The 27560-nt window shown below is 46.2% G+C and overlaps 1 protein-coding gene across 1 annotated transcript in view; it reads left to right on the top strand.

Annotated features, from left to right (window-relative positions):
* The first annotated feature begins 503 nt into the window (after positions 1 to 503).
* Positions 504 to 27560, top strand: part of SDK1 (sidekick cell adhesion molecule 1) — a 659529-nt gene continuing 632472 nt past the window's right edge. The window contains exon 1 of the mRNA XM_079953648.1: positions 504 to 518. The gene's annotated coding sequence lies outside the window, so the exon portion shown is untranslated. The remainder of the gene's footprint in view (positions 519 to 27560) is intronic.

Here is a 27560-nt window from a genome sequence, read left to right on the forward strand (position 1 = left end):
TGGACATGGTTTTCATTTCAAGAAAAGAGTCAGCACTGCACATGATTTGGCTTCCTAGCTGCAATTTGGCTACTCTGCCAACAGACAGGGGACCTTGTATGAACCACACTCCACCTAAACTGCTTCACTGGGTCATCCTCTTGACAGGAAAGAATAGCCCCATAGTCTCTGTCAGTCTGAGCGTATGGTGGGGGAAACAGCAGGATGCAATCATCAGAAACTAATGGGAGCAGCTTATGCAGGTACTTTGGGTTTCCTGCTGCTTACCTGGCCACCTGGAGAGAGTGGATTACTTTGTTTGATATCTGGAAGAGAGAGCAGATTACCAGCTTCCTTTCCTGGCAGGGCTTCTGTTAGCACCTCTGGACCAAGCGGAAACTCAGCAGGTGAAACTTGCCCCGGCTTGCTGCTAGAGTGAAAGCCTTTTCCACTTGGTCACATGGCTGACATAACTAGGCATCCCTGCCCAGGGTTAGGGATAGGCATAACCCAGGGTTTTGCTGGGGGAGGAGGAGGGAGTCTGACTAAGGGAGTCTTGCTCAATGCCCCTCCAAAACATGAAGGCTGCACTGCACTGCAGACAGAGACAGTGGCAATATGGGTTATTTTGCTATCTTCAAAGTGTAATAAGCCAGCCTTGCTGTGTGTGGGCTCTCCTGCTCTTTCTGGGCTCTGGGCATCTGTCCCAATGTTCTCTCATAACAGCACCAGGGCAGCCTTCACCAAAGCATCGTTCCAGGGCAGTATTATTAGCAGTTACAGCACTGATTCATTTTTCAGGGTTGCTAGAACTGAAGAACGTAAGAACATAAGAAAGAGCCAATAGCCCATCTAGCATCCTGTTCTCACAGTGGCCAACCAAAAGTCTTTGGTAAACCCTCAAGCAGGATTTGAACACAAGACGCCCCCCCCCCACTGCAGTTTCCAGCAACTGGTATTCAGAAGCATTGCTGCTGTGCTGAGCCTGGGGGTAACCTGAACAACGTGGTCCAGGTCCAGTCCTGAATCCAAGGGTTCTGTGAGGAGTCAGTTCGACAGAGCCAAGGCAGGACACGAGGCAGGAAACCAGGCAGGGTCAGGCACAGGGTCTCAGGCAGGTTCTAGCAAATAGCAATGTTGCTCCCGCAACCTGGGGCGGGGTCCAACAGCCTTTTATCTTTGCCGGGGTAGCAGCCAGTCCTGATCCCCTGGTGACTCACCTCCCTGTCTCGCCCAAAGGTGAGCACTCCTCCTGCGAGTACTCAGGTCTCTCCTTCTCTCAGACCTTAGTCTCTGCAGCTTGGGAGACATCTGTGGGTTACTAGACCCAGGGGCTGCCTCAGCCTCCCCTGACCCCAGTGGAGCAGATGTAAATGATGGCCCAGCTGGAGGCAACGAGGTCATCCCCGCATCTGGAGCCAGGGCAGGATCAGGCCCCTGACTCGGCCCAGCTGGTGTTTGTTGCAGGGGAACCTGTGCAGACTGGGTCTCTTCAGAATCAGGCCCCAGACTTGGTTCCGATGCCACCTGAGGCAAAGGATCTGGTGCGGACTGAGACTTCTCTGGTTCCGAGTCCTAGCCCCAGTCCCAGGCCATGACAGCTGCCTCTGACTGTGGAAGCAGGGCATAGCTATAATAGCCAGTAGCCATCGATAATCCTCTCCTCCATGAATTTGTCTAATCCTCTTTTAAACCATCTAGATTGGTGGCCATCTCTGCCTCTTGTGGGAGTGAGTTCCACAGTTTAACTATGTGCTGTCTCTGTCTGCATAGTGCAGTGCAGCCTCCATGCTTTGAAGGACTTTCACTTATCTGTTCTGAACCTTCAAACATTCTGCTACATGGGATGCCCAGAAGTTCTAGCGGGGGGGGGGGGGGGACGGGACTTTTCTCTGCCCCCTTTGCATAATTCCATAAACTTCTATTTACCAGTTTCCACGAAGCTCACAAGCAGAACTAGGGTTCTAGAATCCGAAGTGCATTTCAGACATTTAGCAAAATCCAGATGGGAAATCCAGTTTTGTTGAACTGCTTCTAGAGGGCGACATGGCGGTTCCACCCATCCCTAAAATTCTTTGCTTGAGGAACGTTCCTCAGACAAATCATTGGCCAAATGAGCCGCTACACGGAGGAACCTGTGAGCATAGGTTCCGAATCATCCTCAGATGGCAGGTGCTATAAAAATGCAAAGAACTATCCTTATCAATTTCACTGGCAGCTGTGCAAGCTCAGACCATCTGCCGCTGTTGTATATTTACATAGAGGATTGAGGGTGACAAATAGATTTCTCATCTCGTAGGAATAAGTGGTGCTAGGCTGGGTCAGTTTTGGAGCGGAACCGAAGACACTCACATTTTTTGGAACGTTTTTGGCAGGGCTGAGAAATGCCTTCCTTGCGTGGTCGCTTTTCCAGCACTCCTTGTGAAATTCCTTTGCCCTAACTTGCCTTGAAGCGTGTAACCAGTGGCCAGATCTGACTAGTTATCTAGCCCTGTGATGTCATCCCATTCACAGCAGGCTCCCTGTTTGCATGGGATCACCTGTGTGTTCAATCCGCCAGAGTGAGGGGTTGCTATTGAAGCATTAACCCACCCCAAAGGGAATCAGTGGCGCTGTGCACTGAGATTTACCCTTCACAGAGCTACAGCTCCCAGCAACCCTTAATCAACCGCAGTGCCTGGAACTGAGAGAGGAAATGTGTTCCAGCAATTGTGTTTCAAAGCTATAAATGGCGCAGGAAGGAAAGAGGGAAGCACTTGCCTAGTTAAGTGTTTCCCAGATAAAAGTGTCACCCCATTGAAATTGCTAGTCTCAACAAGAAAAATTGAAGGCGGAGAGCATTAGGCATAGTGCTTTGTCACTTCCTCACAAGTGAGCTCTCATTGGTGCCCACACCGATGGGTCTTCCTTAATAAGGCATGTTTCCCCTTGGATCCGTGAGCTTCAAAGCTAAGCTTCCGAGGTCCTGGCTGCGTTGAAATGCAATGCCCTTTAAACTGTTGCTTTTGTTTGTTACTATGGTATTGTTACATGCCATCCCAATCTCGGCTGAGTGGTAGCAAGATCCCAGGGGTTCCAGTCTTGTTTCCATTGTGAATTCAAGGCATGGCAAGGGCTGTGGCTGTTTTAAGATATATGGTTTATTTTACACTTGTATAGGTGTAGGGAGCTCACACACGCAGGTGGTGCTGTGGTCTAAACCACTGAGCCTCTTGGGCTTGCTGATCAGAAGGTTGGTGGTTTGAATCCCTGCGACGGGGTGAGCTCCCGTTGCTCAGTCCCAGCTCCTGCCAACCTAGCAGTCTGAAAGCACACCAGTACCAGTAGATAAATAGGTACCACTGTGGTGGGAAGGTAAACGGCGTTTCCATGTGCTCTGGTTTCCGTCATGGTGTCCTGTTGTGCCAGAAGCAGTTTAGTCCTGCTGGCCACATGACCTGGAAAGCTGTCTGTGGACAAACACAGGTTCCCTCAGCCTGAAAGCAAGATGAGCTCCGCACCCCATTGTCACCTTTGACTGGACTTAACCATCCAGGGATCCTTTACCTTTACCTTACTATGTCTGTACCAGCTAATTGCGCAGAGTAGAAAAACATATAAACTAGGACAACTTCTGATCTTATCCAGCAAAGCATTTCTTCTGTTCAGGCTGGAGAGAGAGGCCAGTAACTCCCGCAGCTCTCAACTTCCCTCTCCAGAGAGTTGCTGCCCTGAGAAAAATCTCACCTTTCAAATTGCTTTGCATTTGCTCCAGGAACATCAAGTACCAATACAGACCATGGCAAAAGCCATTGCATTAGGTCACAGTCCCCACAACAAATGTGAATGTGGATGGAGAATTGGCTGTGAAGTCCAACATGTGAGAACAGATCCTGAGACTGTTTGAGGGATGCAAGGGCTGAGTGCCACAACGCAGAGAAAGCAAATGGCGACTTCTTTCTCTCCCTCTTATTACAGCTAGGATATTCTTCTGTATTAGTAGTGGAGGCAGATCCACACAAAAAAAGAAAAAAAGAAAAAAGAGCCCACCATAAACCTGGCTTGATTTATCCTTGTAAGTAATCCAAACACGGTTTGTATAATATATCAGAAATGCACTGTATTATGAGAGAGAGAGAGGGAGGCAAGACAGACATTGATCTACAAATCTCAGAAGGCTGAATCACACTATTTAATATTGTGAGCGTTTATCGCTCATAGAAAAGCTGCCTTCCTCAAGAGCTGTACAAACATTAACTAATTAATCCTCATGAATTATGTATTGCTGGGGAGGGGAGGGCTAGTTGCAAAAATAGTAACTCTTGACATCTCATGACATATCAGTGATTTGGATCTCGTTATTCAGCTCCAGATGCCAAGCTGTGGGCAGTCATTAACCTCAGGAAAGTGCATTTATGTAATAGGTTGGTAAGTGAAGAGCAGGATCCAGGGACACCATTTCAGTTTTCGGTGGGGAGGGGGTGGGGAGAGGCAATTGCAACAAGGTTTAAGGGTCCACTCTTGGAAAAACACATCAGATAAATTTGCAAAACAGCAGCGTATCATTGTGTGCCTTTGCAGGCTGCTCCACCAGCGCAGGTAGACAGGTTATTCCTCCAAGACAACAGCAGTCCAGGAGTCTTGGAACTGCAGAAGTTTCATTTTTCAGCTCTAGGGTGACAAGAGTGCTGGCAGAGTGTGGCAGCTGCCTCAAGTGATGGATGCTAGAGGGTGGGACGAGTGGGTAGGGATGGATGGATAGATCTGTCAATTTCACTTTCTCTCCATTTCTCATTCCTTCCCCCAGTCTTAAAGTTCACTTTGCCACATTTGCCATTAAAAAAAAAAAGTCCTCATGGAAATAAATCAGCATCTTAGCACTTCTCCTCTGCACATTTTGTCATGCACTTTTGTCTAACATACACAATTTTCCTCAATACAATCCATTTTCATACCTTCACTAAAATATGCATTTTTAGGCTTGCTTTCTCCCTAAAACATGCATTTTTGCACACATGTTCTGGCTGGAGAACTGCATTGCAAGATTTAAACAAGCACACCTTTTAAAGGACAGGTGTTTTGGTTCAGATATGGTTTTGGTGCCAGGACTTGAGTCAGGCATAGCTCAGCAACAAAAACAACAAATCAATGAAGTTAAATCTTTACTCAGGGAAACAAACCACAGAGCTCAGGCCTAGTGGTCTCCACAACTCTTATTAGGAGGTCTTGCCCCAGTGAAGCAGTTGCAAGGACTGAAGGCCCCCACCTTCCTATTCTTCTCTTAGGCTCCCATGGAGTCTCAAACTGTGTCTGTGCACAACTGTGCAGACTCCATTCTGCTCTTTTCATTTCTCTGCGATTCTTGGAGGCCGGGGGTGGGGTGGGGAGCCGGGTGAAGCAGGAAAGGGAGATTCCCTGGATTCATCAGAAGCCTCTGTCTTGACCCTGTTCCTCTCTATCCTCTGCTTCAGCCTCAGAGTCTGAGCTGCCCTCTGCCACAGACTCTTCCTGCTCACTAAACCCCATCACCTCTTCTGCCACTGACACCTCTATCACTGGGTGTATGGGATGTTAGGGGAGGGGTATTACCTCTGGTGGGGGACACATCGTGCTCCTTCTGGGGTAATTAATCCACATTTGGTTTCCACCGTGCACTCAGCTCTCACCTGTGGTTTATAGAAGTTGTCAGCATGTGACAGTGGTCACATTTCAGGAACGGCTTCAACTGGCCAGCTAAACCAAGTGAGGGTAGCCAGTGGTCTCAAACCCTCAGTGAGTTATGCACTTCCCCTTGCATGCAAAGACAGGCTCTGGCACATGGAGTGGACAAGACCAATAGTGGGTCCAATGTTTAAGAAGGTGGTTTCTGGACATGCTGTCAAGGGAAGTGAGGAGCAGGTGGGGCTTGTGCCCCTGGGAAGGTAGCCCATCTCAGAGAAGGAAAACTCAGATCCTAAAGCTTTCTGCCTTAATTCCTCATCCTCACTGCCCTTTCTGTCAAACCACTTACTCTTCCTTCAATTCCCTCCCTTTTCCATATCCCATTTTCTACTCTCACTCTCCTTTCACTTCTTTGTCTCTGGGCGAACTTCCCCTTAACTTCTCTATGCCCTAAAACCTCTTCTCAGTCCATCCCTGCCCCTGTGGGAGATTATAATTCCAGCCAAACTGACAATTTCTCATTCCCCTGCAGGAGCTGAACCTCCTTAGTTCACTGAGCGACTGAACTCTCCATGTCGCTGCACCAGGTCAGTCAATTAAGCGTCAAGAGGCTTTGCTGCCACAAGCACAAGGCAACAGAGATTACTTTGCTCTCTTGTACAGACATGTGTAAATATGCGCAGAGCACACAGACATTGAATCTTTGTAAATTTATCTACATGCTTCCCCACCTGCAATGTTAGTGGTATATGATCGCCACTGGAGACTGGATGCAGCCTGCCATTGTATATTTGTTGCAAATTAAGCAGAGTAGTTGACATTGTGTTCAGATCCACCCGAATGCAACTTAATCACGGGGATCTGCAGCCATTGATAAAGTGCCCAAGCTCTGGTGACATCAGTACAGCACCGTCCTTTCAAAGGCAGGCTGCTATTCAGCCGTATAAACCTTGTATTATTCTGATTGTACAAAAGGGTGGCAGGCTGTATCTAAACACATATTAACCCACAAGTGGATATTTGAGAATTACCGGTGCAGTTTGTTGAGATAGAGACATATATGATTTCAGGGAGTGAAATAGAAGGTAGTGCTGCGTCTTACTTAAGGCAAACCCATAATAGAAGCTAGACAAAGCCCATCATAGATCAAAGGGCACTTTTCCCTCTGCGCTTTTGAAAGCCCTGGTGTTTCCTTGCAGGGTGTTTGTTTGGTTACTGCTGGGTCTTGCTGGTAACATGAGCAAGCCCTTCCCAGAGGGAAGAGTTTGGGTGTGTTTGCATGTGTGCATTTTATGGGATATGTTTTCATTTCCCTAAGCAGCACAAAATCACAGCTGGCAAAGAAAAAAAAAAACCCAGAGAGAGAGAGAGAGAGAGAGAGAGAGAGAGAGAGAGAGAGAGAGGAGAGCTTGCAAGCTTAGCAAAAGCTTAAAGGGAGCCAATGAGAAAGAATTAGGTCAACAAGGGTTAAATGAGAGAGAGAGAGAAACACAGACAATGAAAATTAGAGGAGATAAATGACAATAAGAGGAAGACTGGATTGCATGCTCTGGATTGTGAAACTCTAATCATTTTCAGCTCAGCAAAATCCATACAGTAACTTGCTACTCATATGGACGAAGAGCCTTCCTGAGACATTGCAATTTTCAGCATTCATGGGGAATTTGCCAATCAACATGCCGTTTTGTAATGGGAAAAGGCCAAGGAGAAATAATTTGCAGTGACCAATCAGTGACCAATCAGCCTGCATGCGGCTAATTTTAATTCAGGGCCAAGAGCCACCACCACGGACACTCCCACTCTTTATTACTGATATTAGTAGTGTTTTCTATTTGCAAGATACAAACAGCATCCTTGACACAGACAGCTGGGATGAAGAGAGCCCTTGTGGAAAAGCTGCTGTGTGTACGCGCGTGTTGTAAAGTGGAACTTGAGAACGAGAGTGCAGGATCTTGATTCATTTTTTGTCACACATGGCTAGCAAGCTTTTTGCAGTCATTAGACTTAGCTCTTCAGAAACAATATGATCTTCTAATGGCTCGAGAGGATAGCTCTTGATACATTTCAATAGTTTTCCCCATTTCCCACATCGTAGAGTCAAGACCTGAATTCTATTGGTCTTGGAAAGGAGTTGTGTTTATTTATCTAATGGGCATAACAGCAGGGCGAGAGTTTCGTTATAATCTTTCCAATCTAAGGACAGGTATATTTCAGCACAGCAAGAAACAGCCCCTCTTCAGCACCCATGAGAAGCGGGGGGGGGGGGGGGTGTATAACACATTGTGCTTGTCAGCTAAGTGGAGTCTTGCCATTTATACCAGTCTCAAAGTCTCGCAAGAAGGTGATAGCACAAACAGTGATGCAAGGCGGACTGAGTCACAACACACATTTAGGATTCCAGCTCCGAGGGCCTTCTGGCGGTTCCCTCTCTGCAAGAAGTGAAGCTACAGGAAACCAGGCAGAGGCCTTCTCAGTAGTGGTGCCTGCCCTGTGGAACGCCCTCCCATCAGATATCAAGGAAATAAACAACTATCTGACATTTAGAAGACATCTGAAGGAAGCCCTGTTTAGGGAAGCTTTCAATGGTTGTTGTTGTTGTTATTCATACTTTGTTGGGAGCTGCCCAGAGTAGCTGGGGAAAGCCAGATAGATGGGTGGTGTATGTATGTATGTATGTATGTATGTATGTATGTATGTATGAATGAATATTATTTTATTATAGTGCACCTCGAGCTAGACAGTCCACTTTCAGAAGAACGTTATCAAATGTAGTTGTGAAATAAACATGCAGCTTAGCACTACTGCATTAGGCCAGAAGAAATGGAGACCTTCTTAAATTCCTTTGTTTTGAGGCCATTGCATGAAATCCAAAATGGCTGTAGCTATGTGGTACCCAGCCTCTGTAGCCTCCTAGAGCAGACCCTCTCTCCCCTGTGCCACTCAAGTGAGCAAGCTGCGGTATTGCCACTCTCTCTTGTAAAGCCTCAAGGACCTTTCTTGGAAGTTACAGGAACATACTGTTAGGCACAGCCCAAGCGCCAAATGGAGTGTGGTTTCAGGGGTTCTGGCAGGTACCCTCAGTTGTCTACTTTGGAACAAGGTCACTGTAGGATTGTGATGTTTCTGTGATGTACGGTGTCATTTACACATCCACTGAGTGCCGGATCTGCCTCTACAGCAAAAACTCCCAACAGATTTCTAGGGGGATCCCCATCTCCGTGGCTTAGCATAATGTTGTTCTCACAGGGTGCAAGACAGGCCTCTTGGGACTCAAGCAATCGAGAAATAAGTGGGGGGCACAGAAAAAGGTAAAGACACAATGGCAGTGAAAGCATAGCAAAGCTCAAGAACATAAGAAGAGGCTGCTGAATTAGACCGATGGCCTTTTCCATCTCTACAATTTTGAGCTGAGGCAACCAGAACTACGAACAATTATGGTTTTAAAAGAGGATTGGACAAATTAATGGGGGAAGAGGGCTATCGATGGTTGCAAATTGTTGGGATACCAGTTAAGTCATGCTCAATACTGCTGGGTTCGGATAAGCAGGGCGGGTTAGACATGTGGTTGCATTTTTTGCACCTACGAAGGGATGTCTAGTTCCAGGCTTGTACACAGCGCAAATTCATAGAAGAGAAGGTTATTGATATCTACAGCCACAATGGCCATGCTCTGCCTCTATGGTTGCAGGCAGCAATGCTTCTTAGAACTGTAGAGTTAGAAGGGACCACGAGGGTCATCTAGTCCAACCCCCTGCATTGCAGGAATCTCCTGCCCAATTTGGGGCTCAAACCCATGTCCCTGAGATCAAGAGTTTCAGGCTCTAAAACTGAGCTATCCCTTGAATAGCTGGAGACCAGTTGCTGGAAACCACAGATGGGGAGAAAGCACTTGCTTGCAGGTTTCCTATAGGCAATTCTTCAGCCACTGGGAGAACAGGATGCTGGACAAGACGGACAACTGGCCTGATCCAGTAGGATCTGCTTATGTTCTTATGATCAGTACTCTGAAGGCATAATAAAAGGATTAGGAAAAGGCTGCACCCTTACTTGATGCCCATTTGTACAGTGGCACCTTGCTTCTCAAAGGCCTTGGTACTCAAACGCCTTGGTTCCTAAATGCCAAAACCCCGGAAGTACGTGTTCCAGTTTTTGAATTTTTTTCGGAAGCTGAACATCTGATGTGGCTGTCGGCTATTGTTTCCGGGGCATCTGCACCAATCAGAAGCTGCGCCTTGGTTTTCAAACATTTCGGAAGTCATACAGACTTCTGGAACATATTAAGTTTGGCGCTTTTGTTTTTGGTATTTATTTTGTGTTTTTGTTGCTTTTTCGGTTAGTTTTTGTGACTGTGTGGAACCCAGCTCAGCTACTGATTGATTGATTGTGTGATGGCAAAAAAATGGATAAAAGCCCCCCATCCAAACAATGACTATCATCAGTGCAGGTACGAAAAAAACTAATTATGTTTATTATCTACAATAATACTGTCTTTATTTATTTTATATTACAGTACATTGATTACTGCCTTCATTTTATAGATCAGTGGTCTCGTTAGATAGTAAAGTTCATGTTAAATTGCTGTTTTAGGGTTTGTTTTTAAAAGTCTGGAACAGATTAATCCATGTTGCATTATGTTCTACGGGGAAGCGCACCACGGTTTTGGAACGCTTTGGTTTTGGAACGGACTTCTGGAACGAATTAAGTTTGAGAACCAAGGTACCATTGTATAGCAACACTTTGACATGCAAATCTATTACAGTCATACCTCGGGTTATAGCCGCTTCTGGTTGCGTTTTTTCAGGTTACGCACCCACCGAAACCTGGAAGTAGCGGAATGGGTTGCAGTGGTACCTCTGGTTGCGAACGGGATCAGTGGGGTGACAGATGTCGCAGCCAGATTGCCCTCACATCCGTTCCGGAGGCCCATTCGCAACCTGAAAAGAGTGCAATCCACAGTGGCGCGTCTGCACATGCGCGGGTTGCGATTCGCCACTTCTGCGCATGCACGTGACGTCATTTCGCGCTTCTGCGCATGTGCGAGCGGCGAAACCCAGAAGTAACCCTTTCTGGTACTTCCGGGTCGCCATGGGACGTAACCTGAAAGAACGTAACATGAAGCTGATGTAACATGAAGTACGACTGTACTTCTGGGTTTTGGTGGTTGTGCATGCACAGAAGTGCCAATTCGCAACCTGTGTGTGTGTGTGCGCAGACACGCCGCTGCGAGTTGCAAATGCTGTGGGTTTCCAACGTGAATCCTGCATGGATCACGTTCGCAACCCGAGCGCCCACTGTACAAAGGGTTCTGCTCTACCATCCCAAAAGGAATTTAGCTATTTGCCTGCACCAAGTTATCGAAACTCTTCAAAGGATGGAGCATGCTGCTACTGGTGCGCGAAGCTGATGTGGAGGTTTGTCCTCGGGTTGTTTGGCAGAAGGTAGAAAAATGGACAGCGACTTTGTAGCCACTCTGAGCTGGAAGTCCACGCAATTTATTCAAGCCTCTGTGTTTGCTGACACACCAGGCATCAGAGGAATGCAGACGGTCAGGGTGTGGGGGGTTTGTTGATGCTTCAGGTAATGAATATCACCTTCCAAATGTCTTAAAGCGAGTTGCAATAGCAATGGTCATATATACATATATATAGAGAGAGAGAGCCATGGAAAAAACAGGGCAGCCTCTTTTTCAACTTGCCATAATCCTTCATTTATTTATTACAGGGTGTATGTGTATTTTTAACTCCCCCCCTCCAGTAGCATATATGTGTGAAACTTGGCAGTTTGATTGCAATAGGGTCGTGCCCCTGGGCTGCTGTTTAGATGCTTCGTATGAGACAGAATGCGCGCACACGCACACGCACACCCAAAACAAATGTAGTTGCTGGAATAAAAACAGGCTGTTTATCATGCTGTCTGTGTTTATCACCTCGAGTGCACAGCGCAACAGTTTTGCAAAATTGAATAGTATATGCTCCAATTCTCTTTTGGAATGCTGTGATTGGAATGGGTCTGGGGGAGGCATCCCAGCCCTGAACGGAAGCGAATGGAGCTTTGTTCAGCAGGAGAGAGAAGGAGGGGGGAAATCTCGCCTCGAGCATTATGATCTCTCTACGTACTCATATGTTTAAATGCAAGGGCCCATTTATAACCCACTCTGTGAGCAAACTTTCCAAAGGGAACGGCGAAGGTCTCGCCTCCAGGTCTACCTTTCCATTACTATAGGCAGACTCTATTATTAGCGCCATTTAGCATGGCATGTGAAACTTTTATTATAAAAAACAACCACGGCGACAACTTGTTGCTCCCCTTGGAGAATGGATAGTTTCAAGGGAGCGAAAAGACAAGATATGGAATGAAATATTCTGGACAGAGACGATTGCAAGATAAATCCTGGATAGCAAAGAGAGAAATTGCTGGCAAGGTAAAGGGGAGGTTTGGAATGGATTTGAGAACTAAAGAGTCTGATCTATGTGTGTTGTTTTTCAAACTGCAGTCGCCTCTCTGCCCTAAAGTTGCCGCTGGGAAGAAATTATAATAAGTGAAATATATTGGGGGGGGGGGAGAGAAACAAGTTCTATCTGCAGCAAAATGTTGCAGTGTAGGATGTTCCCTATTCAGGATTCCAGCCACCCTTTCCCATTCCCTCCTTTAGTATCCCAGGCCCTCTGAGCATCTGGGAGGTGTTCCCCAGAGGACTCCCCCCCCCCAATTTTCTGCTACTCTTCTGCAAACCTTGAGCTCTCCCGCTGAGCCTCCTGATATGTATGGATTGTGCCTTATGGCCACATATGGACCAGCACTCAGAGAATTGAGGATGTTATTTGTATATGGCCCCATTTGCACTCTACATTAAGCATCGTCATGCCTCTTTAAACAGTCATGGCTTCCCCCAAAGGATCCTGGGAACTGTAGTTTGTTCAAGAGACTGAGAGTTGTTAGAAGGTCCCTATTCCTCCCCCTGAGGTAGCTCAGAGGTAGAGCATCAGATCTTCAAGCAGAAGGTCCCAGGTTCAAAGCATCTCCAAGTAGGGCTGGGAGAAAACCCTGTCTGGAACCTTGGAGAGCAGCTGCCAGTCTGTGTTGGCAATACTGAGCTAGGTAGACCACTGGTCTGACTTGGTTTGAGGTGGCTTTCTAGGTTCTTCTATACTGGTGGCTTCAATTTTCAGAAGCTCTGAGAAGCCCTGCAAGGGAAGGGTCTCCTAACAACTCTCTTTTTCGTGCTTTGGTTTTGTTTGACTGCGGTGATTTGGCAGGTGTGTGTTTCTGATCTCTATCAAATGCTACCTTATTAATTTCCCGAAGGGAAAGATGGTATACAAATCTCTAAAGAAAAGAAAGCAACAATGTGGTGATGAATCTCGGATACCTCATTCGCACATGCAAATTGTCACTTGATGCTCTCGCAAATGGGTCATGTCTATGCCTGTTAGGAAACAAGACCTCAGAAGCTTCAGGATCCAATGCCAGGGTGGAGATATGTGTGCCAAGAATGTCAACCCCTGAGCCTAATTCTGTTTTCTGTTCCTCTGATCCATCCGTTTATGTCTAAAGTCGAGAGTGAAACGATGACAAGTTGCATGGTAGTCTTTGAGAAAACGTACCAATAAAGGAAATCAAAACGACAGTTTCATTGATGACCTAAATGTCTATGGAAGTGAAAGGAGAGGGTAACTTTTCGTTCCCCTTGTGAATCCCAGGCAAAACCTCAGATTTTTCTTTTATTTGTGTGTGTTAACAATGACGGCATCTGCTTGAAACGCTTCATTCTCAGCATCAGGTGGCCTGACTTCATTAAGAAGCCAATGATGTCATCATAACCAAGAGGCTGGGAGGCTGGGAGGGTGGGTGGGTGTGCAGGCAATGCCAGGCAGTAAGTAACTCTGGGATGGATGGAAAAGAGTTCATCAAAGCGTCCAAGTGAGGCAACAGTGACAGTGCACCTGGAATAATTAATTTCTCGAAAATGACTTTGATCACAGGTTAATTTATTTTGGCTGGCATTCACATACATTAGCAGCCATGCTAATGCTGCAGTCAAGCTGAGATTTATTGGGATGAGTTTATTTATATCTTTGGGTGATTTCATTGCAAAGGGATGTGCGTGGGCTTCAGAGGTGAATGTCTGCACCCACTGCTCACTTATTTATTCTAGTGTTTCTTTCCCATCACACTTCTCTCATGGAAACGTAAGTGTCTTACAATAAATAACGCACATCGCTGGGTAAGATCCAGAGATGTCCTCCTTCTGCTCATGGAAAAATCCTTCCAGTCACAGACTCATTCTGCTAATGGAAGGACAGCTTTGGATCCAAGCCAAGGTCGTTTGATGCTGTCTTCCAGGAAATTCCCTCTGTTCCTTGGAAGCTCTTCTAGGGTTCCTCAATCAGAAGGTCTTAGGGCTGGGCTGCGGGCAACTGTCTGAGGAGAGAAGGAGCCAAGATCCAAGAATCATGGGGATAACCAGGAGGATGACTGATGAATAAGTCAGAGCCAGAGGGTAAGCCTGAATGACAAAGCCAGCTAGAAGCCAAAAGGCAGGACCATAAAGTAATCAAGAGCTCAAGCAAGGCTCAGCTGAAACAAGAAGGGTCCCATGCCTTGCCTGGGTGGGTTGAGTTATCCCAGGTCCTGAAGGTCCTGCACTGGGAAGCTGCCACCTGCAATTCTGTGATTCACCACATGGATCACACAGATACAGAAGCTCCTATGGTGGATACTTTCTGGTTGGTTGGTATCCGTCTCTCTCAGGAGACAATGGAGGAGTACACTTTTGCAGGTGAAGTCAAACCATTGGAACTTTGCAATGCCTGCTGTGGCTGTAGAGACCAATACTGGAGAGACATGTTTTGCTGCAGCCGGGGCAGATGAAGGCGTCCAGTTGTGCTGATGCAGATGCACCATGGCGATTCTTCTCTCTGCGCTCCTCCCAGCAATCATTCCTCCTCTGGTCACTGCTATGGATGTGTGATCTGACTGTCTATCTCCAGGCACTGCAGTTGTCTGCAAGGGATTCCCACATGGTGGGGTTAGATGTTGCCACCTCCCCTTCTACATACATACAATTCTGTGTCCAGGGCAGCTGTTTATCAGCTCCATCTGGTACACAGGCTGAGACCCTCCCTGTCCACAGACTGTCCCGCCAGAGAGGTGCATGCTCTGGTTATCTCTCGCTTGGACTACTGCAATGCGCTCTACGTGGGGCTACCTTTGAAGGTGACCTGGAAACTACAACTAATCCAGAATGCGGCAGCTAGACTGGTGACTGGGAGCAGCCCCTGAGACCACATAACACCGGTCTTGAAAGACCTACACTGGCTCCCAGTACATTTCCAAGCACAATTTAAAGTGTTGGTGCTGACTTTGAAAGCCCTATACGGCCTTGGTTCAGTATATCTGAAGGAGCGTCTCCACCCACATCGTTCTGCCTGGACACTGAGGTCCAGTGCTGAGGGCCTTCTGGCGGTTCCCTCGCTGTGAGAAGCCAAGTTACAGGGAACCAGTCAGAGGGCCTGATTCGCTCCAAACTAGTGCCAAATTACTCAACATTTTTTTGGTAGTTCTTTATTCCTCCTTCCCCACTGGAATGAATGCAGGAGTTCTGGTTGGGGACTGTAAGGGGGCTGTTACAAAAGATGGGTGCCACCCTTCAGTATATGCCAAGCAGTAGCAAAATTCCAGGGGGTTTCGGGTGCTCACCCAGGGTCAGTGTTTCTTTGGAGAATTGAGACACGGCAGAGACTATTGTAGCTTTAAGAAATGTGGTTTATTCACCTATTTGCACCTTCGGTCTGCATGGGGGGGAGTCCACATTCACCCAATCTCCACACGGCTTGCAGGCAGAAAGTGTACTGTTTTGATTTTATTTCAAGCATTTATACACTGTCTAAAGCATGGGGCTTTAGACCACTAGCTTGGAGGCAGCGGTGGAGCAAGGCGATCAGGCGCCTGGGGCGGCGCACGTGCCCTGTGCCCAGTGGAGCAGGGCGAGCCGGGGCAGGACACTCATAGAATCATAGAATCATAGAGTTGGAAGAGACCACAAGGGCCATCGAGTCCAACCCCCTGCCAAGCAGGAAACACCATCAGAGCACTCCTGACATATGGTTGTCAAGCCTCTGCTTAAAGACCTCCAAAGAAGGAGACTCTACCACACTCCTTGGCAGCAAATTCCACTGTCGAACGGCTCTTACTGTCAGGAAGTTCTTCCTAATGTTTAGGTGGAATCTTCTTTCTTGTAGTTTGGAACCATTGCGCCATGTCCGCTTCTCTGGAGCAGCAGAAAACAACCTTTCTCCCTCCTCTATGTGGCATCCTTTTATATATTTGAACATGGCTATCATATCACCCCTTAACACTCCAAGAACTCTGCCTGCCTCCTCCCACTCAGCCACCCTACAGCTGAAGGGAAGGTGGTGGGCGGTCCGTTTGGGGCAGCGCGGAGCTTTTGGACACCCAAGCCACCGCATCACTCCCAGGAGAGATGCGTGGCTTGGGTGTGCTGCAGGCCCCGCGGTGAGTGCCGCCTGGCATTTTGTCACCCCCCTCAGTGGTGACACCCGGGGCGGCCTGCATCCACCGCACCCCGCTTCCTCCACCCCTGGTTGGAGGAGGCTGAAGCTGACCAAAGTGGTGCCAATGTCTGAGTTGGTTCAAAGCTGTTGCGTGTCTTCTGCGGTTACCTATGGATGGTACATTTGGAGATGAAATCTGGGCACATTGCTGTGTGGTGTGTGAACTGCTCTTTCATGCTATGCTTTTTTTAAAAAAAAATGCTTGGGAGTCATCCTTTAGAGGAGACCTGCTCCACACCAGCATTGTCTAGACATTTTGCAAATGAGCATCCTGCAAAAGATAAAGAACAGCTCATTTTTACGGAAAAACAATTTACTAACAAATGAGATCCACAGATCGTGGTTCACACCTTGTACATAACAATTGCTCCAGAACGGGATGCTTATTTGTCTAATGTATTCACCCACCCCATCAGCATAAAGCTTCTCACCCTTTTCTCCCTGAAGTCCTGCATTATAGATGCTCATGATTTTAAATGGCTTGAACATAATGGGGTTAACATAGCTGAGTGCCAATACATAATAACCTTTTAACTGAGACATGCATAATGAAAGGGGGAGAAAAATGCAATTGAATAATAAAAATAACCCTCCAATTTCAGCAGCAGTTAAGAAACTCTTGTGGACCGGAAATTCTGATCCAAATTACACCCAGGAAACAAGCTAATAAAAAATAAAAAAAAATGCAGGGGAGAGGAACAAATATGGAAAACAATGAATGAAAAGACAGAGATCCTCATCCAGCTCTCTTAAGGTTGCCTGTATACGCCTGTTGCTGCATTGTTTTGACAAGTGTAAATGCAGCGAGAATATTTTCACAGTGTTATTGGTCTGGTTCACTACACAGAGATTCAGTGCTGTATTTTGGATACATTTAACAGCGGTAAAAAGTAGCAACTTATCATTATCGTACAGAGCCTCATGTAGCATCAGGCATCATCTATAGCGGACCTACAGTTGGGGGCCCTGAAGCTTGAACAGCCATGGGGGCCCATTTGCAACCAGTAATGAGGTCTGGGTAACCCCTGTTACCTTCTTCAGTGGGGTAGTTCAATGACAGATCGTTGTTGTTGTTTAGTCGTTTAGTCGTGTCTGACTCTTTGTGACCCCATGGAGCAGAGCACGCCAGGCACTCCTGTCTTCCACTGCCTCCCGCAGTTTGGTCAAACTCATGTTGGTAGCTTCGAGAACACTGTCCCACCATCTCGTCCTCTGTCGTCCCCTTCTCCTTGTGCCCTCCATCTTTCCCAACATCAGGGTCTTTTCCAGGGAGTCTTCTCTTCTCATGGCCAAAGTATTGGAGCCTCAGCTTCAGGATCTGTCCTTCTAGTGAGCACTCGGGGCTGATTTCCTTCAGAATGGATAGGTTAAAACACTGATGCTGCTGACTCTCATATTTTGGGATCATTGAAACAGATACAGAAAATAATTAATCAATTTGAGCTGTGCAACTCAAATTGGGTCAACTAGACCCATTTTTTTTAAAGCATTGTGGACTAAAGATGTTTCTGGGGCCCCTTCAGGATTAGGGGTCCAGAAGCTTAAGCTTCATCAATTTCATAGTAGATCTGCCCCTGGACTTCACAATGGCCAGCTTCACGTGATCATATCAAGGCTTAATAAGACTCTTTCTTTGATGCTTTCCACATCACAGCAGACATGATGTACTTCTGCCAGACGCTGGCCTTCATCGAGATTGTGAACATGCTGGTCGTTCTGGTCCAGACTCTTCTCTTGCCTGTTTTCCTCCAGGTAATCACACTTAGAGAGCCAACAGCCCCTCTCTGGGGACTTCAGGGGCCATATTCCAAACGTGGCAAGGGCAGAAGAAGCAGTGACTTTGTGTCGTGGCTCCCACCCAGGCCAGATGTGGCTCAAATGCCCTTTAGCCCTCTCTCTGCTGGAGTAGAAAGAAGAGGCTTTGGCAGACCCTTCCCCAATTGTGCATCTTAGCTGCTGTTGGTTAGAGAGTGGGGCTGATAAGGCCAAGGCTGCAGCCCTGTGGGTTTGATCCCTTCCAATTCTACAATTCTATGATTCTATAAGTTCCATAGGTTAAGTATGCTCTGTGTGAAGAAGGACTTTTTAAAATCTGTCCTGAATCTTCCAACATTCAGCTCCACTGGACATCCATGGTTCTTTATCTTGTATCACGCAGGCAGCATTTATTCACTTAATAACTGCTCTCATTATCAGCTGTTCGATGTACTCAATCTTACCAGGCCTGGAAGCAGCAGAAATGGGATTCGAATAGGGAATTTTGTGGGTCACATTTTCATCTCCAAGCCAGCCCACTATAAGCTGAATTGCATTAGGGGTATAAGGGATGATTCTGAATTCTAAAATTCAGTTATTCTAAATATTGTCCTACAGTATGTATCTCTATGGATTAAAAAATAACAAAACCCCATAAGTGGCATATGTTTTAGAGGCCTCCAAACATTTGAGCATCCTTTTCACTTTGCTGGAGTTGTTTGATTAATGCAAACCTCCCATGTTTTATAATTAAAGTTGTTTTGTCATTAGAGGCAAGCGCCTCTGAGACTTTGCAGATATGACCAATTTCATCTCTAAAGAATGACAGAGGATAAACAGCATATTAAGTAATTTGAAAATCATTTGGCAAAAATACTCCCCAGAACATAATTACAGCACTTGAAATTACATGGCTTGCCCATGCTACTGTTTAGGGGGAGGCAGGGAGCCCAACCCCCTTGAAAGCCCGGCACGCTATCCAATATAAATTATTGACCTGCTCTTGCAAAGTTAATCTAAGGCATGCAATTTGTCTCGGGGCTTTTGATAAGAGAGCAATCATTTAAAACCATGCTGGTCCCCAATAAGTAATACTCAGTGAGCAATTTGATCCATTGATGGCTTCTTTCTAATATGTCCCCTGAGGTACAGTTTCCCTAAATCTATTAGACGTTTACAGTCTTCCTGGATGTGCTGCCTGAGAAAGTCTATCACACTGTATTAACTTGACAAGGTAATGTGCTCCTCACTTCTATTATCATAGCAGGAACTGTGGTTTGACCTTGGAACTACTAACAACACTTTATTATCCCCGATCTTAATGAGGGGTAGTTGCAGAGTCTTTCAATGACATGGGCTTCAAAGGGTCCATTCTTCAAAGGGTTTCTTCTTCTTCTGAGGGAACAAAAGGAGATGTTGCTAGGATGCCATCTTGCTTTGTCCCAATTTTGCCCACCCTCCCCTCTCCCAAACTGTGAACATTTCTCCCCACTTCACCAAGAAAATAGAGGGAGGGGTCATTTCAGCTTGGGTGAAGCTCTGACACATAGGATCATAGAATTGTAGAGCTGGAAGGGATCCTGAGAGTCCTCTAGCCAAATGTAATGCAGGAATCTTAACTAAAGCATAAATGACAGGTACATATCCATTCTACTGTTGAACAGCTCTTACTGTCAGAAAGTTTTTCTGATGTTTAGTCAAGATCTCCTTTTTTGTAACTTGATGCTATTGGTCCTCTCTTTTAGAGAAGAAGAAAACAAACTGGCTCCATCTTCCATGAGAAAGCCCTTGAGAAATAATAATAATAATAATAATAATAATAATAATAATAATAATATATTATTTAAACCCAGCCCACCTGGCTGGGTTTCCCCAGTCACTCTGAGCGGCTTCCAACCAAATATTAAAAACAATACAGTGCCAGACATTAAAAACTTCCCTAAACAGGGCCGCCTTCAGTTGTCTTTTAAAAGTAAAATAGTTGTTTATTGCCTTGACATCTGCTGGGAGAGCATTCCACAGGGCAGGTGCCACTACCAAGAAGGCCCTCTCCCTGTAAGATCACTTCTCACAGCGAGGAAACTGCCAGAAGGCCCTTGGAGCTGGACCTCAGTGTCTGGTCTGGACACTGATATTTGATGATGGCTGCCAATTTTCCTCTCAGTCTCCTCGTCTCCAGGCTAAACATACCCAGCTCCCTCACCCATTCCTCCTCTTTTTCCAGGACTCTTCCTAGGAACTGTGCCCCTTGTTAATTAGTGAGAAGGGGGCACAGTTTTGGATTTTATGCCACAGGTACTAAAACATCTCAGGCTCAGCCTGTATCTGTTAGTCAGTGGGTGTCTAGCTCACCTGGGAAAGGGTTTTGGTTTGGAAATTGTTCTTGGATTGAAGTACCAGAAAGCCCACACTATTCCACCCCCACCCCAGACCTCCAAATTAATTTTGTTTTGCAACGTAGGGCAAGATCATTTTTACAAGTTCAATATCTGTCTTGCCGCACCTAAAACTGATGTTTCAAGAGAGAGGTCAGATAAACCAATAAACAAAACATTCCGGATTCTCATCCATCAGTTATACTGTGGTGTTATGCAGAGGGGGAATTTCTGCCTTTTGTCTCTTGATGTATGATGTTTTATAACACAGTAATATTGCAGTAGAATCTTTGCCCTTACTCCTGTGGTGCTCAGTTACTACGTTGAATCATAAGTGCTCTAATCTTTCCGCTGGCAGTCATAATGGCAAATGTTAGTGGCCATAAAACTCTCCTTCAGGAATCCACTCTTGTTTCTTTTGAGGTATGTATCTCCTGAACATATAGCCACACATCATTCCTGTGGTGTGTGTAAAGATCTCAAAAATGTCGGGAAGAGCAGTAAACTCACCTCTGCATCACCTTATGAGTGCACGTATCACAGCAATTTCCCAGTGTTATAAGAATTTAAGGTCTCAAATATATAAATTGAATGTTCATAAATTTACAGGGCAAGCACATACATAAATATATAAACCACATGTCTGAAACAGTACAGGAAAATAAGAAACCAGAGGCCTTTCTCCTGGGCATGGTTGGCCAATTGGTGCCAAAGAAGGATAGAACTTTCTTTATGTATGCTACAACAGCAGCAAGAATACTCACTGCAAAGCATTGGAAGACACAAGACCTACCCACCTTGGAAGAATGGCAGATGCAAGTAATGGACTACATGGAATTGGCGGAAACGACCGGCAGAATCCGAGACCAGGGAGAAGAGTTGGTGGAAGAAGATTGGAAGAAATTAAAAATTTATTTACAGAAACGTTGTAAAATTTTTGAATGTTAATGATGTTGGAATGAAACAAAGTGGTTCTAGCAATAAGGTAAAATAAGAATATGCAAGAATGTATTAATATTAGATGAAATTTTAAAGTTAGAATATGTGAGGAGAAATAATTAAGGCTAAATTAAGATGGTATGAATTTGCTGAACAAATTTTTAAATGGAATACAAAAAAGGAAGGTGTGAGGAAGTCATGAAAATAAGTAAATGAGTGGCAAGATATCTGAAAGAGGGATTTTTATTTTTTATTTTTATGTGAAAATCTGATTTTTGTATTTTTGTATTTTTCTATGTGTGTTTTTTGTTTACTGTCTATTGTTTTGTAACTCTTTTTCTTTTGTTAAAAACTTAATAAATATTATTTTAAAAAATAAATGAAACAGTACAGGAAAATAGTCCTGAAACCATTTTGACTCTCCCAAATTGACTTCAAATATTCCTCTGCAGTTTGGATGGAAATGGGAAAAGCCTCCCCATTGTCTCTGGGCTCACAAATCCTGCCTTAAGGGCACATTTGGGCATGACTAGGGTGAGCCTGTGACCCAGACTCAGGAATTAAGTATTTATCATCTCAAAAGAATGGCCAGGCTGCCCAGGTAATCCAGTCAGTGACCATTAACAGGTTTCCTGCCAGGCAGGATTCTGCTGTAGACCGCCCCTTCTGTGATGTATGCATGACATATTGGGAGGGTGGTGGTCTTGAGCCAAGAGGGGTAAAGGGACCCCTGACCATTAGGTCCAGTCGTGGCCGACTCTGGGGTTGCGGCGCTCATCTCACTTTATTGACCAAGGGAGCCGGCATACAGCTTCCGGGTCATGTGGCCAGCATGACTAAGCCGCTTCTGGCGAAACCAGAGCAGCGCACGGAAACGCCATTAACCTTCCCACCAGAGCGGTACCTATTTATCTACTTGCACTTTGATGTGCTTTCAAACTGCTGGGTTGGCAGGAGCAGGGACCGAGCAACGGGAGCTCACCCCATTGCGGGGATTCAAACCACTGACCTTCTGATCAGCAAGCCCTAGGCTCTGTGGTTTAACCCACAGCACTACAGGGTGGCAATTTCAAAAGTCTATATAAGGGCTTACACATCACTGCTCTGGGTTCTCTCCATCCTCCTGTGTGTGAGGAGTGGGGACCTCGTTGCAACAGTTAATGAAGGCTTACTAGCTGCTTTGCTTCTCAGTATTATCTGGTTGACCTCTGTTATTTTCTCCTACCAATAGGGAACCTACTTAAGGACTCTATATGGGCTCTTGGATACCCCATAAGGGAAAAAGGGCAGGTTTTGTTTACAACATCAGGAATAAAAGTTATTTGTATATTGCTCAGTGCAAATACTTAATAATGCAGAAAGGCAGTATGTTTGTACGCATGGAAACTTCGCAAGGATTCAATTGATGGGGATTGTAGGTGGGCAGAATGCTCTTGCGTTCAGGTCTTGCTTGCAGCCTTCCTATTGGGGCATCTGGTTGGCCACTGTGAGAACAGAGTTGTGATGGCCTGGGAATCCGATTCAGAGGCTGAACCGGAGGAATCCCAGCCTGCACAGGAATCCCCGCCTCCAGGGCCGGCTGAACTGGGGCAGGGCCTTGATTCTGAAGCGCCTGCACCTGTGCCGGATCCTCAGGAGCAGGAACCAGGTGATCCCACTCTGGCTCCAGAGGTGGTTGAGGACTCAGTGCCTACAGGTGAGTCTCCCCCTGGGTCCAGTAACCCTTCAGTCTCTCCTGAACTGCAGAGGCTCAGGGCAGAGAGGTGAAGGGAACTGGTTTCTCCCAGGAGGAGTGCTCGCCTTAAGGCCAGGAGAGGCGGGTCTCCTGGGGGCCGGGACCGCCCCTGGCCTCAGGGAAAATAAAGGCCAGTCAGCCCGGTCCCAGGTTGCGGGAGCAACGTCGTTGATGAGCTGTTTCGGCCAGCATCCAGTCCTGTTTCCCCCAGAGTTCCTGTCCTTGCCCGGCTTCCCGCTGTGGACCCCACTTCGCCCGAGGAGGACTGTCTGCCAACCCTCAACTCAGGTCCTGGACCTCGCCCCACGGTAACCTCCCCCCTGGACCAGCACAAGAGTGCTGGAAGAGAGGGGCTACTAGCTTAATCTCTTTCCGTCATAAAGGGTTTCCCTCCATGTAAGTGCTTGCCACCAAACCCAAATGACCTCTGGTCATCCAGAAATGACCCATCCTCTTTTCACTTCTTAATTCTGCCACTTTCAAGGAGACATCCTGAAGTTTAGGTGGGTTCCCACGAGGCAAGACACAGAGATAACAGCAAGAACCTTTATTGAACAAACAGAACAGGACAACAGGGTCAAAGCAACTGCTTATATACATTTCTGGAGGCCTGGGCCACTCCCACTCCCAACATGATTGGCTGTCTAAACTTCCAAGCTGCGAATCATAAGTCAGAGTTTAAGAGCCAATGGCAGAGGCCCAAATCCTGAAATGTTCTGTGACTGGATATCATGTATCGAATCAGAACACCATTAGTCCAGACTCAAGCTGAGGCAAACACAGACCACGGGATATATAACACAACTATTAACCAGTGGCGGAGCTAGCCGCTCGGGCACCTGGAGCGGCACACATGCCGTGCACCCGGGGGCGGGGTGATCTGCCGGGGGGGGGATTGGCACAGCGGCGATCCACCCAGGATGGATTTTGTCATCCCCCTCAGGGATAACACCCAGGGCGAAGCACCCCGACCGCCCCCCTTCCTAGGAAAGTTAAAAGGACCCCTGACCATTAGGTCCAGTCATGGCTGACTCTGGGGTTGCGTTACTCATCTCACTTTATTGGCCGAGGGAGCCGGCGTACAGCTTCCGGGTCATGTGGCCAGCATGACTAAGCCACTTCTGGCGAACCATAGCAGCACATGGAAACGCCATTTACCTTCCCGCTGGAGCGGTACCTATTTATCTACTTGCACTTTGACATGCTTTCGAACTGCTAGGTTGGCAGCAGCAGGGACTGAGCAACGGGAGCTCACCCCATTGTGGGGATTCAAACTGCCGATCTTCTAATCGGCATGTCCTAGGCTCTGTGGTTTAACCCGCAGTGCCACCCGCGTCCCCTTCCTATAGGTAAAGGTAAAGGTACCCCTGCCTGTACGGGCCAGTCTTGACAGACTCTGGGGTTGTGCGCCCATCTCACTTAAGAGGCCAGGGGCCAGCGCTGTCCGGAGACACTTCCGGGTCACGTGGCCAGCGTGACATCGCTGCATCTGGCGAGCCAGAGCCGCACACGGAAACGCCGTTTACCTTCCCGCTGGTAAGCGGTCCCTATTTATCTACTTGCACCCGGAGGTGCTTTCGAACTGCTAGGTTGGCAGGCGCTGGGACCGAGCAGCGGGAGCGCACCCCGCCGCAGGGATTCGAACCGCCGACCTTTCGATCGGCAAGTCCTAGGTGCTGAGGCTTTAACCCGCAGCGCCACCTGCGTCCCCCTTCCTATACCCCTGCTATTAACACCTACGAGGTGTTGAATTTCATTGAACATCATGATGATAAACATACCTTTTTGATGAAGAGCCTATGGGCATGTACACACACTAATTTGGCTCACCTGTGTGTTGGTTGGTTAGAACACTTGAAATTGCATAGATAGATAGATAGATAGATAGATAGATAGATAGATAGATAGATAGATGGTAGATGATAGATAGAAATAGTGATATAGTTAAGTATAAATATGTGCTGAATGTTCTCCATTTTCAATGCCCAGGTTGGCGTGGAAATATTTCCCCGCAAATTGCTTTGTGTGGAGATTCAGCTCCCTCCTTCACATGCAGTGCCAAGCAGAGATCATGGAGTGAACGAGCCTATGTCAATCAGACTTGGGTGTGCAAAGATGTCACTGAGGGCAATAAGGACAATGGCGAGTAAAGGCTGTGTTTCTTCAGTTAGTCCCACAGCTGATCTCACACAGCGAAGTGGGTGACATCACAACATTGCATTGCCAATCATGTTTGGTTCTGTGATGTCATTGTGGCAAATTTAAGTCAGTTGAGAAAGCAACAGACGGATATAAGCAAGCAGGTGGATGTTTTGTTGGAAATCATAAAAGGGGGTGTTTTTCAACACTGCCAACAACTCTCTTGAAAAGAAATGTCTTGCTCAGTCCTGGTTTATACATATATCTTTGTATTCATCCTCACACTCAGACACTGACGCTCAAATGGGCCGATTCCAGATTGAGTTTGTGATATATATAAACATCCCCCATCATGCCCTAAAATGAATCAAACACCATCAATATGCTAAGGTTCTCGAAGCTATTTACTTGGGTTAAAGAAGTCTCAAAAGTACAGAAGAATAAAAAAGTCACTTTGTAAAAATTTAATTACAAGTGAATAGACTGCGTCCCTGAGCATATGGTTTTGGATTTTGCCATCATTCAGGTGCAATTTATTCTTTATTGATATATGCTTGTAAGATGTCCAAGGCATTTTGCGGATCTCTTTCCTTTTGAGAAATGAAATAAAGAGAGCCTTTGAAATTAAAAAACATATATATATATATATATATATATATATATATATATATATATATATGCAGGTTTGTGCTATTGATCTTAAAAGACAGCAAGGAAGAAATTATGCAGCTCGGCTGCGTCTGTCAATTGCCTGAGCTGAAGAGAAGACTGGACAATGCCTTTTTAAGTTTTGCAATATCTGGTTTTACAGAGCACATTTCACCTAGAGATTTTCTCATAAAGTTTAAATTTCAATTTCTCCTTTCACAGACTTTCTTTAACAAATATATATATGTATGCACATGTTCAATTGTGTGTGTGTGTGTATCTATATACAGTATAATAAAAGGATACATAAATATTTATGGCTTCCATCTCCGCTTTGCTATAGGCACTTGGAATTGATATGTCTTCCTTTGTTTACTTTAAAATCCCTCAGTTTTTTTAAAAAGAGGCTGCTCTGTGCCAGGAACCTTCTCGGCTGGGCAACTCCAAGGGCAAATTGTGGATTATATATATGGCACGTTAGAAAATCACAGCAATCAATAATTATTCCCATGGGAGCCGCAGAGAAAACATAAAACTCTTATTTTCATCTGGAGAATCTGAGGAGAAAATAACCCACTCTCATAAATGGATGCATTTTGTTTCTGAACCTTCTGCCTATGGATTTTTCTGTTACGATAAAGGAGATAACATGATGTTCTGTTGCTTCCCAGTAATGCACCCACTGAATGGTATTGCAGTGCAAACATGTTGAGAGCAGAGATACAGAACAAGTCCTGCAAATACTTTTGTGCTTCTGACTTTCCCAAGCAGCATAAATCACAAAGGGCAGCCTTTTACACAGTCAGTTTGGTTTTTGTTTTAGTGATGGCAGAGTACAGGCACTTCAACCCTGCCCTGTAGAAATTCAGTAAAATGGGTCTCCCCAATGTCTTCACCCACAAACATGGTGGAGGCTTTCAAGATCTCCTTGCTCAGTTTCCCAATACAGTAAAGGTAAAAAAGGTAAAGGACCCCTGGACAGGTAAGTTCAGTCAAAGGCAACTATGGGGTTGTGGCGCTCATCTCACTTTCAATCTCTGCTGAGCGGTAGCAAGATCCCAGGGGTTCCAATCACTCACCCAGGGTTTTGTTTCAATTGTGAATTCAAGGCATGGCAGGGGCTGTAGCTTTTTTAAGATATATGGTTTATTTTACACTTGTATAGGTAAAAGGTAAAGGACCCCTGGACAGTTAAGTCCAGTCAAAGGTGACTATGGGGTTGCAGCACTCATCTCACTGTCAGGCCGAGGGAGCTGGCGTTTGTCCGCAGACAGCTTTCCAGGTCATGGGGCCAGCATGACTAAACCACTTCAGGCGCAACGGAACACCATGATGGAAGCCAGAGTGCATGGAAACACCATTTACCTTCCAGCCACAGCGGTACCTGTTTATCTACTTGCACTTTGACGTGCTTTTGAACTGCTAGGTTGGCAGGAGCAGGGACAGAGCAACGGGAGCTCACCCCATCACAGGGATTTGAACCACCGACCTTGTGATCGGCAAGCCCAAGAGGCTTAATGGTTTAGACCACAGCGCCACCCACATCCCATCCCAATACAATAGGGTGTTTGTGTGTGTGTGTGTGTGTGTGTGTGTGCGCGCGCACACCACTTAGTTTAATGGGATTTTTATGGGCTGCAAACTGGATAAGAAATCCTGAACTATGGGCATTATATACATGCCTTAGATATTGCATCACTTTCAGGACCCCGTCGACTGCGAACACAGAAAGGAGTTGTGATGAGGTAGCTGTTTTTATTACGGGGAAGGGAAATG

This window comes from Podarcis cretensis (assembly GCF_951804945.1).
Source record: "Podarcis cretensis genome assembly, chromosome: 14".
Taxonomy (NCBI): Eukaryota; Metazoa; Chordata; class Lepidosauria; order Squamata; family Lacertidae; genus Podarcis; species Podarcis cretensis.